This window comes from Helianthus annuus, chromosome 10 (genome assembly GCF_002127325.2).
Source record: "Helianthus annuus cultivar XRQ/B chromosome 10, HanXRQr2.0-SUNRISE, whole genome shotgun sequence".
NCBI classification, from domain to species: domain Eukaryota; kingdom Viridiplantae; phylum Streptophyta; class Magnoliopsida; order Asterales; family Asteraceae; genus Helianthus; species Helianthus annuus.
Genome location: NC_035442.2, coordinates 21,954,479 through 21,973,244, shown reverse-complemented (window position 1 = coordinate 21,973,244; position 18,766 = coordinate 21,954,479). Strand labels below are relative to the sequence as shown.

Below are 18,766 nucleotides of genomic sequence, written 5' to 3'. Positions count from 1 at the left end.
GATTAAGTTAACCCACAGTGGACTAAAATAGCAATGGTGAAACCTTTTTGGACTCACAGGAGAAAAATGAAACCATTGGACTAAATTGGCAAAATGTCCCAAACCACAGGAACTAAAATGACATTTAACTCTTTATTTTATTTTGGGAAGAATGTGTACCCAGTGGCGGAGTTTGAACGGAAATACAGTGGGGGCTGAAAACTTAAAATTACCCAATATTAAACTTTGAAAATTTTCAGTAAAACTAACATTACGAGCGAAAAGTCAGCAGAGGTCGGGGCACCCACGTGCCACCAAGCATGTTGTATTGTAAAAAAAAAATTGAAATGTGCCCAACCCTATTAAAGGGCTAAAACGAACTCTGAAACTGAAGCATATTCATGAAATAGTAACCATAATTTTAGATAAAGATAAACCAAACCTGTTAGGTTAGTTGGGTCAGTTGTATCGCCATATCGGCCTAACACGGTAAATAATCAATTGGCCTCCCTGCCAATGACAAATATAGTGTTGTCATTACCCTCCATAACCTTCTCCTAACATGAGGAGAAACCAAATAATCAAACTTAGATTTGGTTTCATTACTTGGTGTAACGTAGGTTTTCTCACAAATAATATTCAAAATCTCTGCATTTTGTAAATATATCCCGAACTTTATAATTATATATGTACACTAAAAACACGCATGAGCTTCAAACGATTATTATGAAACATGGTATTGGGATTAATCAAGTAGTTACTTCACATTTATTGATTAATAATGGTAACAAAAACAACATAAACATAGTTTTAGGTTTTGTTAATCATCTTAGAACGTAACTTGAACAAACATAAGATTGATGTCAGAGTTAACAATAAGTAATATCATATTAGTATCTTATTTTATACAAATTTAACATAATTAAGCAGATAAAAAAACATAACATTTTGTCAATACTATGTACCTATTTTAAACCGACAATTATTATAAGTGTAATTTTTCGGTTTAGTCATAAGAAAAAGAGAGAAGAAAGTTAGACCGCACATGGAGTGGAGTCCCAGTGAGCTTTAGTGCCATGCGGTATTCATGGGACATTGCGCATGGAGTGGAGTCCTAGTGAGCTTCAAGACCACACTTCTTGTAAGCTCTCCTTCAATCAAATTATGAAACCTCGCTTTTAATGTAAGTAATATACTTTTTGTTTGTTAAATTAATTTTTCAAAGAAGAAAGTCTAGGGAACTCAAGGAAACTCCACCTCGTCCCTTAGAGAAGTCCAAGAAAGTGTAGGAAGAAATGAGGTGAAATGTCGTGATTGGTGGTTGGTTGTGTATATTAAAACAAGGAGTAGCCGGGAGCCAAGAACGCGGCGTGTCTAGGAGACACGGACCGTGGTTTACTTTGTGGGGCCCACTGGATCTTTGAAAATCTTCCAAGAATCTTTTTGTCATTTTGTGGCTGAAGTACGAGGCATGTCTAGTTTCTTTCTTGGTTGGACTTTGAAAACGATCTTTAGAAGATGCTATTGTATTTTCTAATGGGGCACGGGACATGCCTTGGGTGCACAGAGCATGCTTGGATAACTTTTTAGCAGATCAGATCTTTTGATTTTTGCCCAAAATTGCTTGTTTGTTCAGTTTAGATTCGTTTTCTCCTGAAAATAAAAAATAAACCAAATTAAGTCTATTCAAATACATTTCCAACAAACAATAAAAAATGGATTTAATTTGATATGAAAAAGCATGTATATTTATACACGTGTTAGTTACTAACATGATTTATGATACTATATTGGTGATCATATGCAAAGTGGTTTCTCCATGCGAAGAGTGCATAGTATATTGGATGCGTCACCTGCATTTTGCATTTTTGTATATGGTGTATACATATGTAAATTTACAAATGCTTTTTGATACATTATTGTAATCGTTTATGAAGATGGGAGTAGGCCCAACACCATCTCCCTAACTAGGATAGGATGCATCGTCATCCACTCTGTGAAGGTTTAAAACATGACAACACTAATCACAAATATCCAATGGGAAGGATAATACAACCTCTCCACACAAACTTCGGTACCAAGGAATGACGAGACCGTCGAGGTAGCTCAGGGTCTGCAGCCCAAAAGGTGTTAGGGGCAAGAGGACAAAAGGTGAAGACAAAGGGCGTTACTGTTTGCTAAATAAAGTAGGGTCAAATGTTAAACCTTTGCCCGGTTAGGAAAAGATGAAGGCTCCTAGGCCTGAAGCAGTGTAAAGGTATATGCAGCATGCTTGATATAGACACGACATTCAAATCAACCACACGAAGGAAGAGTGGGAACCCGCTATATAAAAAGGTGCAAGGGTTTGTTGTTAGACACACCAGATCAGACACATCTTCTCTCAACTCACTCCACTCTCCCCTTGTTCTTATTTATTTAGTATCCCACAAAGGGAAGTATTTTAAATACTTTCTTGTTTTTGGGCAACCAACCAAGAAAAAGTCTTAATCATTAATAACAATCATAATCTTTATCACTATTACTTGGATCAACATTTTATAATTATAGACACACTATTGTAACTATGTTAAATGCATTGTTAGAATTAGATAATGTAAACACATCATTAAATTAATCATTACATCAATATTTATATAAAAAATAGGTTTGTTAATATTATAATACTAACCAAATTTAGGAGATTTATGTGACTAATGTGTAAAACTTCTTTAAGTGGATGACTAAACAACTACTTAGATTTGATATATAGGATTACTGATTTACTTCACACAGTTCACTATCAAGGAGGTTGTTCACAAGTGAATCTAACCATATATATATATATATATATATATATATATATATATATATATATAGAGAGAGAGAGAGACCGATTATCATTCAAATACACTAATCGTACATTATGTACGCTACATTCAAGGCCGTCAGATCATCTCATTTAAACCGCGTGTTTAACTATTAAATTAATCAAATTAAAATTAATAAAAAGAAACCGCCAAGGTTAAAATCGTCCAATGCGAGATCAAAATCCCTGATAATCAGCACAATAACTCACAAAAATACCGTAAAACCCAAAATCAACGAAGCAAAGCAAACAACTAAGATTCATCCTGGTACTCTCCCCGTTGAGATTCAACTAACATGAGTTTTGAGAAACGAAGCAAAGCAAACAACGACAGACCACAAGCGAAGAAGATGAATCCAGGTATCGATTGACATTTGCGATTTTGTAATGGAATATACAGGGACTTTAATGTCAAATGCGAATTTGTTTGTTTATTAAGCTTTTAGACTGAAACATATAGTTTTAAAAGATTAGGTATTGTTCATAACTTCAATTTTGTTTGGGTTTATGACTAGTATGGTTATTTATTAGGTTTAGCATGATTATGCAGTTTTCTAAATGATAAACTGATATATGTGCGATATTATATAGGGTTTTGTAAGGGTTTTGTATTACAAATGCGATTTTATAGCTAAAGTTTTGCTTGTAAAAGGTTTTTGTCTTAGCTTATGTTGAACATGCGAATTGATAAAAACCTCCTGCGATTTCATATGATTAGTTGGTTTTAGGGGATTATGATTAAAATATACATGCGATATTATATAGGTTTTTGAGAGGGTTTTTGAATTACAAATTTGATTTTATAGGTAAAGTTTTGTTTGTAGAAGGTTTTTGTCTTTGCTTAGGTTGACATGCGAATTGATAAAAACCGCATGCGATATCATATGATTAGTTAGTTTTAGGGGATTATGTTTAAATTATACATGTGATTTTATATTTTTTTAGTTGCTTAAAGCATGCAATTTATAAAGATTGGCTAGTTTTTCGTAATGCATAACTAAGACATGCGAATTGATACTCATTCATGCGATTTTATCACTTACTGACTTAGTGTACATGATTAACTGATAAATGCGATTTTATAAAGGTTTTTCACTGATAGCATGCGATTTTGTAGAAATAGATTCTGATAATGACTTTGAAGGCCCAATATCAACACTGATAAAAGTTAACAAAAATAGAAAAAGAAGAATAGTTAAAGAAAGTTCTGAAGAGGATGACTTCGTTAAGCCACTCCCAAAAAAGAAAAAAAGATGACAGCAAGTCTAAGATACCGACAAAAAAACATTCAAAAAAGGTGGAACCACCTAAAACAGAACATAGGGAATTCTTCAAATACAGCAACAAAGCAATACTGCTGAGATGCCAACCTAACTCATACATGGATACTGTGAAGAAATTTAAAAAAAAACAAGTTGAAGAGGTGAGGAATATGGGATTTGGTGCTATTCTAGATATCAATATCAACCATATTTCGACACGATTGGCATATTGGCTAGCCAGAAACTTTGACGAGAACTTTGATACGCTAAACGTAGGAAAACTCCAAATAAAGATAACATTGGACACAGTTTATGAGGTATTTGGAATACCAAAGGGGCCAAAGCAGGTTGAAATAGTAGCCGATAAGAGAAAAGTTAAAAAGCAAGAAAAAATTGAAAAGAGTAAAGAACCAGGAAATGCTGTGAGGGATACATTCATCAGCCAGTGGGGGGAAAACACGAGAATTACCCATGGCTTAATTGCAAATACAATGGAAAATCAAAGAGATGGGGGGAGCCTGTTTAGATTAAATTTCCTGGTGTACTGGATGACCTTCTTTGCGGAGATTACAAAGGCAACAACTGCAAATGATAGATGTTTGCTTGGTGTAGAGGCTGTTGAGGAAATACAGAATCTAGATTGGTGCTCATTTGTACTTGACACTTTGCGACGTACACGAGCGAGCTGGAAGAACTATAAAATACAGTTTGTGTGACCTATTGCCTTTCTTACGGTATGCATTAATACATTTCATAACATATTTAAAATACTAGTTTGTTTTGTCATATAATTAAATGATCTTGCGATTTATACAGCTTCTATACACGCATGAGTACAACAAGAAGCTTAAACTGTTTGAGAAAGTCGTGGAAATACCAATTATTCGTTATATCACATCTTCGGAGATTGATAAAGTCGAAGAGCATATTTCGGATAACGGACCTCTGTGGACATCAAGTGAGAGTGAAGAAGAAGAGGAAAATGAAGAAGAAAATGAAGAAGAAGAAGAGGGTCCTTCAACGGAGGATTATACACTACGACCACCGGTTGACACCACAATAAGCTACAAAAGAAGGACTGCACGTGCAGTACAAAACATAGAAACCGGGGAAGAGCCAAACGATAACGAGAACATTGATGATTTCATGGATTTCAGTTTTGAAATACATGAAATGTCTCAGTTGAACCTTGAGATGGGAGTTAGAACACAGACACAGAAATTGATGGATTATTGCAACACTCCTGTTCAACTTTCACCGTCGGTAATCTACGACACAGCCCATGAACGAGAACGAGAGGCCTCGAGAATCAACAAAAAGGTAAGCGGAAAAAAATATTAATTTCACTTAATCTATTTATATTTAACATTTGAATTGATAGTATCTTAACTCGAAAAAAATTACAAAACCTGTTGAAAAAAATGAAAGCAAATGTCAAAAAATACATTAAAATGGTCCAAGATGTTCAAGATATGAACAACTTAGTTTCTGAAGTAAAAACTAAGTGTTTTTGGGATCCGAAGATTATGGAGGCCTGTAAGCAGTGGGATGAGACGCTTCGGAATAATCCCATTTGTATGCCGCCTGATTCGGTTCAAGAGCATGAAACTTCACCCTCTCATGTCCATCAAGATCCTGAAAATCCAGCTTCTGAAGATCACCATGAAGTTACTACAAACGAAGAAGGTAGACAGGATGAAGAAGCTCAAAAAGTAATATCCAATGTTTTGGTACAAATGGCATCAGAAGGTAAAACATGCGAATTCAATATTAACACATGCGAATTATGTAAAAAAATCACTATTTTTTATGCACATGCGAAACCTAAAAAAACACATGCGATTTCTACCAAAACACTTCAAATTTGATTTCGCATGCAATGTCATGTATACCCCTGCGATTTTGATTCTGATGTATTAGAATTCAATAATTTGTATCTATAGGGGTACTGCAGCCAGATGATGAAGCACTGACAAATAAAGATGATGGAGGAGTAACAGACACCCTTATTGCAAACATTTAAACTGTCGAAACGGGTGTATACGCTTACAGACGACCTGCCAAAGGTAAAAAAACACTTTATATTAGGAAACAAATTAAAAAGCACAATTTATTATATTTCTTAACTTACTCTCGCCTGCAGAAAGTGGTGAAAACGAAACTGTTATCGAAGAAACAGTGAACTTAGCAGAATCTACACAAAACATTCAACAAAAAGTTCAAGAAAAAGTGCCAGAAGTGGAAGCAGTTTCTTTAGGAGAAACTACACAAAAAGACCCTCAACAACCTGATTCGGAAATCGAAGTTGAGAAGGAACCGGAAGTTGAATGCCCTCAGGTGACAGCTGAGGAATTGCAGTCAGTTGAATTGCTTTTGGGCCTGGGACCCAGCCTAGGAGAAAATAAAGGAAAAAAGACCCAGCTAGGGGCAGAAAAAACACAAAGCCAAAGCAAGTTCCACGACAAGTTCTACCAAAGGGGTTAAATGAACTCCTTTATAAGACAATAGAAGCAGCAAAAATTCGAGCTGAGAAAAGATGTGCAGAGCTTGGAGACAAATTTTGTTCCCCTTACTGCAACAGAGTGGTAAACATGCACGAAGCACTCTTGAATCAAGAATTGATTGTGATCCGCTATACATTTTCTACATTTGCAGGCATAGAGTAAGTAAAAATAGTTATATCAACTAACAAAAATCTAAAATATATACACACAACAATATTAATTATTTATTTTTTGCCTAACAGAGATGAATTTTACCGATCAAAAACTGGGGTTTACACATTCAAAGCTATATTCGAAAGCTTCTACAGGGGTCAATACATAGCATCAAACGGAATAGATGCATTTCTGGATGTTCTAAACCTTGAAGAGAAAAAGAGGATAGAAAATCATCACCATACAGACTCTTCTTGTTTAGCACAATGAGGGTATGTTTTCATAATCATTTTAGCATTTGAAATTAAAACAGTAAATGCATATTCAATGATTTCGCATAATAGTTATAGCTAAATCGCATGTAGAATAGTAGATAGTTTTCCTGTGAAAACAAAAAACAACATTTCTCATACTGTTGTAATTTCGCATGTGGTGTAGATACAATTCGCATGTGAAAAATTCCATTGTTTAGATACCTTTTAGTACAATACTTAACTTTGATTCTAATTACATACAACCGGATATCTTTTACGACGAGAAGAAATACACAGACAACCAACGTCTAAACATATTTGCCTCAAATTTTGAAGACATCATACTAAAATATGAAGTAAAAAAACTTGATTCGGTTGATCTGGTGTTTATTCCGGTACTTCAAGTTGACCACTTCTATATCTTGTGCTTCCACTTGAAAACCGGCAAAATTGAGCTGATTGACAATTCAGTCGCTGAACAAGACTTTGTGGAAAGATACAAGGGGCTTCCAGACACACTGGTAATACAAAAACTTATACATATACATGTTATATATTATGTAAAAGCTACTAACACAATGATGCTATGTTACAGAGAAGAGTATTGGTTTTATACCTTCAAAAGACTTTAAAACCAACACCGGCTATAGAAGTACTTGCAACCTCAGTTATAGAAAGAAAAGAGATGGATTGGAGGACGAAGAATAACGGTGTAGATTGTGGAGTGTTTACAATGCGTCACATGGAAACATACAAAAGAGAGAAAACACCATGGGTGACTGGATTTGTGAAAGAAGATGAAGTAAACAACAGACAAAATTCACAACTTCATCTCCTACGGCACAGATATCTCAGTAAAATCATTCTATCCGATCACAATATGCATCGTGCACTAATAATTAAAAAAGGCAAATTCTTTTGATAAAAGGCCAGACAAAGAAAGGTATATGAGAGATTTGGAGAAGATAATCCCAGATAGGATGAGTAGATATTTTGGAAAGCCAAAGTAAACTTGTTTGATGTTGGAATTATGTTAAATATTTAGACTTGTTTGATGTTGGATTTATGTTAAATATTTAGACTTGTTATAATTAGTGTTTTTAATTTCGCATATATTAAGTTTAAAATCGCATATATAACACTGAATTGCTTAAAATTTGCAAAATAGGGGAATATACACATGCGAAATAAAAAATCCATTCCATAACACAACATGCGAATTTATTGAAAAATGCAAAACTTAGATATTTTATTATAACAAAGCACTAAAATAAACAAAAGTTCATTCAAAAGATGAAAGAAACTCCATTTTCATCTTCATCGAGCATCTTAAGACAGTTATTGCATCTGCCAACTCTTTCAACTGTTTCTCATCGCTCTCACCCAAATCCACCATAAACATAACAACAATTTCTTTAAGACTACTCACTTGCATCTGAGATAGCAAGTTCAGAATTTCTTGTCTTCTCTTCATATTTTCTGTTACACGAGAAATGTTGGTCTCCAACATCTCTTGACATGATCGATCCTCTTGAATTTGTTCTTGAATCCTTTTCCTCAAAGCCTGCTTGATACTTGATTCAGAAGAAGAGGATGTTGGTAGATCTGCCATTTTTAATAGGCTGTTTGAAATAGTGATAAAAAGATAAAATATATAATAAAGGAAAAAATATTGATATGAATTATTGAAATCAATTATTGAACTGAATTATTTGATATCAATTATTGAACAGAATTATGAAACACATTGTGCGAAAATAAATATAATTATTTTTAAAGAATGCGAAATAAATCGCTATATATGTTAAATACTTTCTAGTTTGCGAAATCTCGAACTAAAACATGAGAAATTAAATATTAAACTTCATTGTGTGCGAAATGTCTAACTTAAACATGCGAAATTATACAAATGATCCAATCTTAACTACCTTGGCTATGTTAAAAACACCACATGTGATATGTCAAAAGAACACACGCGATATCATAAACTCAACAAATAAAACCAGAAACAACTTATCTTGAACCTCAACCCTATTATGACGAATCCAGCATTTTCGAAAATCGCCAATCTATCTTCGGTCAGGAATCAAATAAAAAAACCTACAAAATAGAATTAATACGAACAATAATTAAATGGACGGTTACGAAACGAACTCTGCCACACCCCAACCGATGGCGGAAACATCGGGATGAGACGAACAAATTGCTCAAAACAACATAACACTATTTGTGACAATATTGATTAAATCAAATTTCATAAATGCCTAAAATGTCATACATTGTTCAACATGATCAAAACATAAATCAAATTTCAAACATAGTTTATTTTCTAGGTAAGTTTCTAGTCCACCCTAACTTGCTTCTTCATCATCTTGTCTATCAACCTGCAACATGTATTAAAATAAAATCAATAAAAAGTTGGCGAATATACAAGTTTGATACATAGCATAGTAGAATAAAACAAGTTTTGAAGTTGCTCAATATCCAACATGAAGACGATGACACTAGCTACCACTTTTCAACATTGTTCAAGTTGCTTTCAAATATCGTTCAAGTTGCATATAATGAAGTTGCACTCAAAGAGTGTTGAAGTTGCATTTATATAAAGTTGCATCCAAATGAAGTTGCACTCAAAGAGTGTTGAAGTTGCATTCAAATAAAGTTGCATCCAAATGAAGTTGCACTCAAAGAGTGTTAAAGTTGCATTCAAATAAAGTTGCATCCAAATGAAGTTGCACTCAAAGAGTGTTGAAGTTGCATTCAAATAAAGTTGCATCCAAATGAAGTTGCACTCAAAGAGTGTTGAAGTTGCATTCAAATATCGTTCAAGTTGCATAGAATGTGGGGTTACAAGCATCAAATCGTTTCATGTTTAAATGTGGATAGAGTGTGATAAAAACAAGACTCAAGTGTTGTGTAATTTGAATATGGAATACATGTTGCACCCAAATGTGTTTAAACGAAAATGGGATCGAGTATACTCACATTGATTGCGTTGCGAATTCTTGTAAGATAGCGCACGAGTAAAAGATATCCAAGAGATCGAATGAAGCGATTATCCTAGAGATTTAAACTGGCATGTAACGAACTTGTTATTTATAAATTAAATAAATAATTTATTTAGATAATTTATCTAAGTATCAACTTTTAATTTTATAAAAAGAATTATAATGAATTGGTAATTATTATTATTATAAAAAGAAGGTAATATTTATTTTGTGAAGGAATAAGAATTATTATATCATTTATACTATTTGTAAAACTCAACATCTACTTCAAAATAATAAACGAAAAACTCGACTGTTATTTCTTTTTAAGAGAAAATAAAAAAAAATCCAAAAAGAATATTGACCATTCACAGTTTTCGTTTGCATGAATATGTTTTACGTTTAGTGTCACATACATTACATTTATTAAAAGACCCCATCAGATTGCTGTCAACTATTTCTTTTAAAACCGAACAAGATTAGAACAAGGACCACCCATGTCACACCCCCAAATAACCACCTAGGGCATATCCCTATTGGAAGTGCAACGATCCAACAAAGAGCCACCAACCATATCAAACACAAGTTATAATGTATTGAAATACCCAATTGAAAGAAATGTATCGTTTGAAAATCAAACCAAACCAGTGTACTGAGCGGAAGCATAAAAGTTTAAATGTATAAATGTATCGAAACCAAATCAATGTAAATGTTTATCATGACCATAACCACTCCAGCAGCATCAGATGGCAAGCTCCCAAGCTCCTTCAATAATTACCTACAAGCATGTAGACAAGTGTGTCAGACTACGCTGGTGAGTTCAAGGTTTCGTTAACGTGTTGTGTTACCAGATATATGTTAATGCGATTCAATGTTGTGTTACGATGTTGCTCATGTTAGATACCCTAGGGAGTGTGCCCATGTGTATCCGGGGAGTGGTTACCCCTTAACGACCGATTGCTATGTTGCCTTCGTTAGATACCCTAGGGAGAGTGCCCATATGTATCCGAGGAGTGTGCCTCTAACAACCATAGCCATACCCAGATAATTAGTTCACGCCCGTCCTTACGGCCCGGTGTGAGGTTTCCCACCTAATAGCGCTATCAACTAATCACCCCCATTGCCCTCCAGGCAATAACAAAACCGATTAAGTTATTTACCCAATGTTTTCCCTTCCAAATGTTTACCAGTTGTCCCAAACCACTGGGACGCATGCTTGAGAAAAGTGCAGTGAACTCACCTTAGATTTGCTCGGTTAGACAAATTACTTGTTAAATACGTTCAATACTCACGACCTAGATGAGTATTTGATAGTGGTTAGTTTTACCGTTCGTTTTCACATAGATCACATCAATGGTTGTCACGTATGGCACGTATAACAGTAAAACCACAATTCAGGCAAGATCAATGATTACGCGTACAGTTAGTCCGATAGCACACAGTATTGCATAGCTCAATCAAGTTACAAAGTTCGAATTAAAAAGCAATTCCCAATCCGATTATCAACCCTAACCGGTCTATCCTTACACTATACAACCGATCCGGATGGCCCAAGTCCATCCGGTTAACATCCAATCCATACATCCTATTATTTACCAAAGTGTTTGTTATGTGGTAACCCACTAAATAACCTGTTCGGCCCAGCACAACCCAATTAAATCCGATCAATTATTTGCAGCCCACATTACCAATTCTAGTTCGGCCAAAGCCTCACTTCACAGCGGCCCACAGGCTCGGCCCAACTGATCAATCCGCGGCCTGTGTAGCTCTAGCCGAGCTCACAGCCCAGTTACCTTTTCCCCCGGCCCATATTACACTTTTTAAAAATCCTAATTATCTTTCATATCTATCAGTGATAAATGATAATAACATGCACAGTTCCTTTTCATCAATATTAGGAATAACCAAGCCGCCCCTTATAACCAATCAATCAAGCACATAAAGGAATCACATGATCAAATATGGTAGCCGCCACATACATCACACACATACTAATATTCAATCGCTTTAATTCTATTGGACCGATACAAGTTGGTGGGTTTGACTAACATGGCATCTCACATGATTTCCTAACCTCATATGATTGCATCGAAAACCACAATTCCCACATGGCCGCCCTTTTTCTAGTTGCCCCTTTTTGACTTAATTCTACCATCATTCTCTTTTATTACAATACACCAACCCACCCCCTATTGGACCCTTGCTTGGTCCTCTAACCGATTAACACCTCAAAACCCTATCACATCATAAATCAAATTTAAAGGTAATGTATCACATGTTTTCTGATGTTAATTAATGAGGTCTGCATCAATTAATTATGTTCTGTTTGTTTGTTAGGTGACATGATGGCCGACATACAAGTATAATCATACATGTCTAGAATTAATACAACTTACAACCATCCCTTGGATCATATCGACACACAACATGAAAATATAAATCCCTTGGATCATATCGACATACAACTTTTATTCATAGATCGCGCATGATTAAGATAACCAACTAATATAAATCACATCATGGAAAGAACATACCGATTGCAGAATTGTCGATAAAGGAGATGGTCACGAGAGGGGGAGGGATATCTACTGCCGTACGTATTCTTGGGGAAGGTAGGGTTAGTTATCGTTTTAAACTAAACGTAATTTGATTTGGAATATAATTCGTATGTTCCTAACCTATAAGGATTTCAAAGTTGGGCCGGTCACATTCTCTAAACAAACCAATAAGATGCTAAATAATGAAATCATGAAGGTGTTGATCATCAAACAATAATATACCTATGTTGGGCCGATTATCATGCAATAATATGGCTAATATGTTGTTAATTATTCATCATTGAAACGTATACGGGTTTTGTGTCACACTATGTGGGCCGAGGGGAGGAGAGGCCCAAACGGCCAAGAAATGCATGAACGGTATGAATGGTTCCGCGAGTGATTACATAATACCAACCTGAATGTTCGGGTTGTCACATCATCCCCAACTTGAAAGAAATTTCGTCCCGAAATTTGGCAAGCGCTAAGTGAGAGAAACGAGGTGCGAAATCAGGATTGTTGCGGGTTCTGCTCAGTTGTGACATCATCCCCAACTTGAAAGAATTTTCGTCCCGAAAATTTCGATGGAAATCATGGTATGGTGCTAGCGTTTTGTTATATCAGTTGCCAATCAATGAAACAGGGGATTAATGAGGTTCGTACAAAGATTCGAGCGAAACAGGGGTCCATTAAACATCCGAAGGATTTGGCCAGCAAATTTGTTGTCAAGAAGTAATTTCCAGTAGTGGTGCATGGCGGCATGGCACAACAGGGAGGTTCGTCACATTGCGGTCGCGCGAGTGTATCATTTGTCCAAAACAGAGTTTGGTGGGTAAAGGTTAGTGTTGCAAAACGACAAACGCGTGTAACTGTGACTGCTTCACTTCTAGCGGCGATGACAAGTGAAAGTGATAAGGTTCGTCTACAGGGATGCGTGGGTATAGTTCTCCTAATCCCGTGTTCGTTCGGAAGTTCCATCTAGCGATCATTGGTACCCTCGGATAGAAGCGATGCTCCGCGTGTTGTAGGGTTGGGTTTCAAAAGCTGCAAGGACGATGACAATGCCAACAATGGCACCACCATGATGATCTTAAACTGATAAGGATTCCCCACTGGGGAGAGGGAACGCACGATTTTCTTTTTGCAGAGAATTTGCTGCTTGATACATAGATAACCAAGTCCATGTCAACGACCATGTCAAAACTTACAAGAGTATTGGGAAGTAGGTCAATGTCGAACAGTTGACCCACGAGATCAAGTTTGCATCCCAACGAACATATAAGGTTTCAATTGACTTGCCGTCAGTCGATTCGTTATCAAGAACGTGCAGGCCACCATGCTGTTGTATTCCTGGCGTCGCTCACGCCAATCCTAAATGCCCCTCCACGAGCATCATTTCCAATGTTGTTGCTATTGTTACGAGGATTTCTAGTACTTCTGTCGTTCCCTTGGTTGTTGTCTTCTTGATTTAACAATGGGCGATCCATGCCGTAGGCACCTTCATTTCCCTACTATAGACTACGATTACGAGTGCCTTGATGTTGCCGTGACTGTTGCCTCTACTATTGTTGCTCGAAACAGAGCCCTACGATCTTTCACCAACATGGTCCATCATAACACATTCCGTGCCGCGTCCTAAGGCGCCGCTCGTTGCACTGGCAGTTATCCATTCCTTTCTACAGTCCATTGTCATCGTGTATGTCCCGTTTGGTTTGTAAGAGTTGACTCCCATAAGTCGCTAACTAGGGTGAATGATCCGTTTGAAGCCAATTCGCTGGTGTTCGTTGCCGGTAATCAGGGTTGTCCAAATACTGAGGTCGGTAAAATACTACGCTCACCCTTTTGTCTATCGATCTAGTAAGTCGATTGAGTAATACACGGTATGCTGCGAGAGTGTTGCCGAAGTGATCACACTTCGGAGTCTAAGACGTCAATACATAGAGTCCCAGCAAACGAAGAGAAGCGAGAAAGGTATAGACCAGCTCAAGGACGTTCGTTCAAGCACCTAACATTCTACACGTTTCGCTAGGCGTTCAGATGTGTGTTCAGATAATACTTGATAGCATCGAGATTTGTAAGGATTCAGAAAGGAGTGAAAAGATCATGTTCGAGTAGGAGACAATCACTGCTATGACTCCCATGGACTGTTGTGTTCTAACATAACGTCAATTAACAGAGCGGAACCCCTCTCACACTCGTTAAACCTCACTGGGACTCACATGCACCCCACATTATTATTATGTGTGCACCCATAATAATAAGGCAATTTGCATGCTTATCTCAGTGCCTTTTAACTCGCGCTAAAAGGTTCCCCTCATCCAAACAGCAAACGTAAGGTATCACAGGGTTAAGAATTACAATAATCAATGGATAGTGTCACACTAACAGATCACATAACAAGGGTTGGTAATATAAGGGCTCATGCTGCTGTGCCAAGTGTGAATTCACGTGTAATGTTATACATATGTGTACACTAGATATACTATGCATTAGTAGATGAGAAACGAACCTTGCAGTCTGGAGCTGAGTGTCATGGTCATCGTTTGGATCAATTCGGTTATAGTCTGGTTTTATGAAAACATTTTTAAAACCGAGTTCTCTATAACCAGTGGCTCTGATACCAAACTGTCACACCCCCAAATAACCACCTAGGGCATATCCCTATTGGAAGTGCAACGATCCAACAAAGAGCCACCAACCATATCAAACACAAGTTATAATGTATTGAAATACCCAATTGAAAGAAATGTATCGTTTGAAAATCAAACCAAACCAGTGTACTGAGCGGAAGCATAAAAGTTTAAATGTATAAATGTATCGAAACCAAATCAATGTAAATGTTTATCATGACCATAACCACTCCAGCAGCATCAGACGGCAAGCTCCCAAGCTCCTTCAATAATTACCTACAAGCATGTAGACAAGTGTGTCAGACTACGCTGGTGAGTTCAAGGTTTCGTTAACGTGTTGTGTTACCAGATATATGTTAATGCGATTCAATGTTGTGTTACGATGTTGCTCATGTTAGATACCCTAGGGAGTGTGCCCATGTGTATCCGGGGAGTGGTTACCCCTTAACGACCGATTGCTATGTTGCCTTCGTTAGATACCCTAGGGAGAGTGCCCATATGTATCCGAGGAGTGTGCCTCTAACAACCATAGCCATACCCAGATAATTAGTTCACGCCCGTCCTTACGGCCCGGTGTGAGGTTTCCCACCTAATAGCGCTATCAACTAATCACCCCCATTGCCCTCCAGGCAATAACAAAACCGATTAAGTTATTTACCCAATGTTTTCCCTTCCAAATGTTTACCAGTTGTCCCAAACCACTGGGACGCATGCTTGAGAAAAGTGCAGTGAACTCACCTTAGATTTGCTCGGTTAGACAAATTACTTGTTAAATACGTTCAATACTCACGACCTAGATGAGTATTTGATAGTGGTTAGTTTTACCGTTCGTTTTCACATAGATCACATCAATGGTTGTCACGTATGGCACGTATAACAGTAAAACCACAATTCAGGCAAGATCAATGATTACGCGTACAGTTAGTCCGATAGCACACAGTATTGCATAGCTCAATCAAGTTACAAAGTTCGAATTAAAAAGCAATTCCCAATCCGATTATCAACCCTAACCGGTCTATCCTTACACTATACAACCGATCCGGATGGCCCAAGTCCATCCGGTTAACATCCAATCCATACATCCTATTATTTACCAAAGTGTTTGTTATGTGGTAACCCACTAAATAACCTGTTCGGCCCAGCACAACCCAATTAAATCCGATCAATTATTTGCAGCCCACATTACCAATTCTAGTTCGGCCAAAGCCTCACTTCACAGCGGCCCACAGGCTCGGCCCAACTGATCAATCCGCGGCCTGTGTAGCTCTAGCCGAGCTCACAGCCCAGTTACCTTTTCCCCCGGCCCATATTACACTTTTTAAAAATCCTAATTATCTTTCATATCTATCAGTGATAAATGATAATAACATGCACAGTTCCTTTTCATCAATATTAGGAATAACCAAGCCGCCCCTTATAACCAATCAATCAAGCACATAAAGGAATCACATGATCAAATATGGTAGCCGCCACATACATCACACACATACTAATATTCAATCGCTTTAATTCTATTGGACCGATACAAGTTGGTGGGTTTGACTAACATGGCATCTCACATGATTTCCTAACCTCATATGATTGCATCGAAAACCACAATTCCCACATGGCCGCCCTTTTTCTAGTTGCCCCTTTTTGACTTAATTCTACCATCATTCTCTTTTATTACAATACACCAACCCACCCCCTATTGGACCCTTGCTTGGTCCTCTAACCGATTAACACCTCAAAACCCTATCACATCATAAATCAAATTTAAAGGTAATGTATCACATGTTTTCTGATGTTAATTAATGAGGTCTGCATCAATTAATTATGTTCTGTTTGTTTGTTAGGTGACATGATGGCCGACATACAAGTATAATCATACATGTCTAGAATTAATACAACTTACAACCATCCCTTGGATCATATCGACACACAACATGAAAATATAAATCCCTTGGATCATATCGACATACAACTTTTATTCATAGATCACGCATGATTAAGATAACCAACTAATATAAATCACATCATGGAAAGAACATACCGATTGCAGAATTGTCGATAAAGGAGATGGTCACGAGAGGGGGAGGGATATCTACTGCCGTACGTATTCTTGGGGAAGGTAGGGTTAGTTATCGTTTTAAACTAAACGTAATTTGATTTGGAATATAATTCGTATGTTCCTAACCTATAAGGATTTCAAAGTTGGGCCGGTCACATTCTCTAAACAAACCAATAAGATGCTAAATAATGAAATCATGAAGGTGTTGATCATCAAACAATAATATACCTATGTTGGGCCGATTATCATGCAATAATATGGCTAATATGTTGTTAATTATTCATCATTGAAACGTATACGGGTTTTGTGTCACACTATGTGGGCCGAGGGGAGGAGAGGCCCAAACGGCCAAGAAATGCATGAACGGTATGAATGGTTCCGCGAGTGATTACATAATACCAACCTGAATGTTCGGGTTGTCACAACCCACTTTTACTTGTTCTTATATGTTAATAAATTCTGCAGTTTTTTTTTTGTATAAACAAAGTAAAACGGATGATTGATGGAAAAGTATACCGAAACGAAATGGAGGGAACCCCGCTTGTGAACTTCGGACGTCTCCGGTGACTCCGACAAGGTGCAGGTGTGTTGCGACTGGTCCCTTCCGTTGCTTCTGAGAGTTCGACGTGAAGAGAATATTCCCACGACGTCCACGAAACTCCGATGCGAACCGTGAACTCCGGTGATGTATGGTCGTTCCGGCAAGACGGGTGCGTGTGTGTTATCGAACAGGGGGGATGGATGAGTGTGTCGAGTGGTTACAGGCTCGGGTATAAATAGGAGTTTGTAAACATGGTAACAGGGTTGATTGATGGGTTAGTTTGGAAGGTTTCGAGTGATTACATGTCGGGAATGGAAACCCGACCATGATTGATACGGTTACATGGTAATTCTCGGGCAAAAAGGAAATGATTGGCAAGTCGAAAGAGGAATGATTTAAGGCCGATCAAGAAGGAAAGTCCGCGTGATGTTGCTGTCAATTGTTTTAGGCGGCAAAACCAAAAGAGGTTGAATCGAAAGTGTGTATATCAATTAAACGGTTAGGATTTGTAACAGCGATGACGGTAGCCCGGTCGGTTAGTACGTGTGTTTGTGAAACGAGTGATCTTGGGTTCCATTCTGGGTGTGGTTCGTTTTTGTTTCCATTTTTTATTTGAGGTTTTAATAAAGTTACAATCTACACCTTTAACTATTAAAGGCTTGGTAAACTTAGAAATGTTAACTTGGTTAGTTATATAACCTTAAAAAACTAATTTCTAACTAACTTGGTTATATATAAATCTTTAAATTAATCAAATTAATTAGTTAATTAAAGAAATAACTTCTTTAACTAGTTTAAATAGAAAAAGATTAAGCTTTGAAATTGTAAATTTAATTAATTTTAAATAAATAAATAAATAAATTATACAAAAAAAATCTTCCCAACGATTAAGACTTCGAGTTTCAAGGGTTAGGATCCGAATTTTTAAAACGTGTCGGATTTTGGGAAATCTATTTTGACGGATGTTACAGTCTCCCCTACTTTAGAAGATTTCGTCCTCAAAATCTAAGAGTAAGACTTT

The 18,766-nt window shown here is 36.9% G+C and overlaps 1 long non-coding RNA gene across 1 annotated transcript; it reads right to left on the bottom strand.

Moving 5' to 3' along the window:
- Positions 1-9,333: 9,333 nt before the first annotated feature.
- LOC118483043 lies at positions 9,334-18,046 on the bottom strand. The gene is made up of 3 exons (XR_004869500.1): positions 17,721-18,046; positions 9,986-10,073; positions 9,334-9,384 (listed from the first exon to the last, which is right to left on the bottom strand). It is a non-coding gene; the product is annotated as an uncharacterized LOC118483043 (long non-coding RNA).
- Positions 18,047-18,766: the final 720 nt, after the last annotated feature.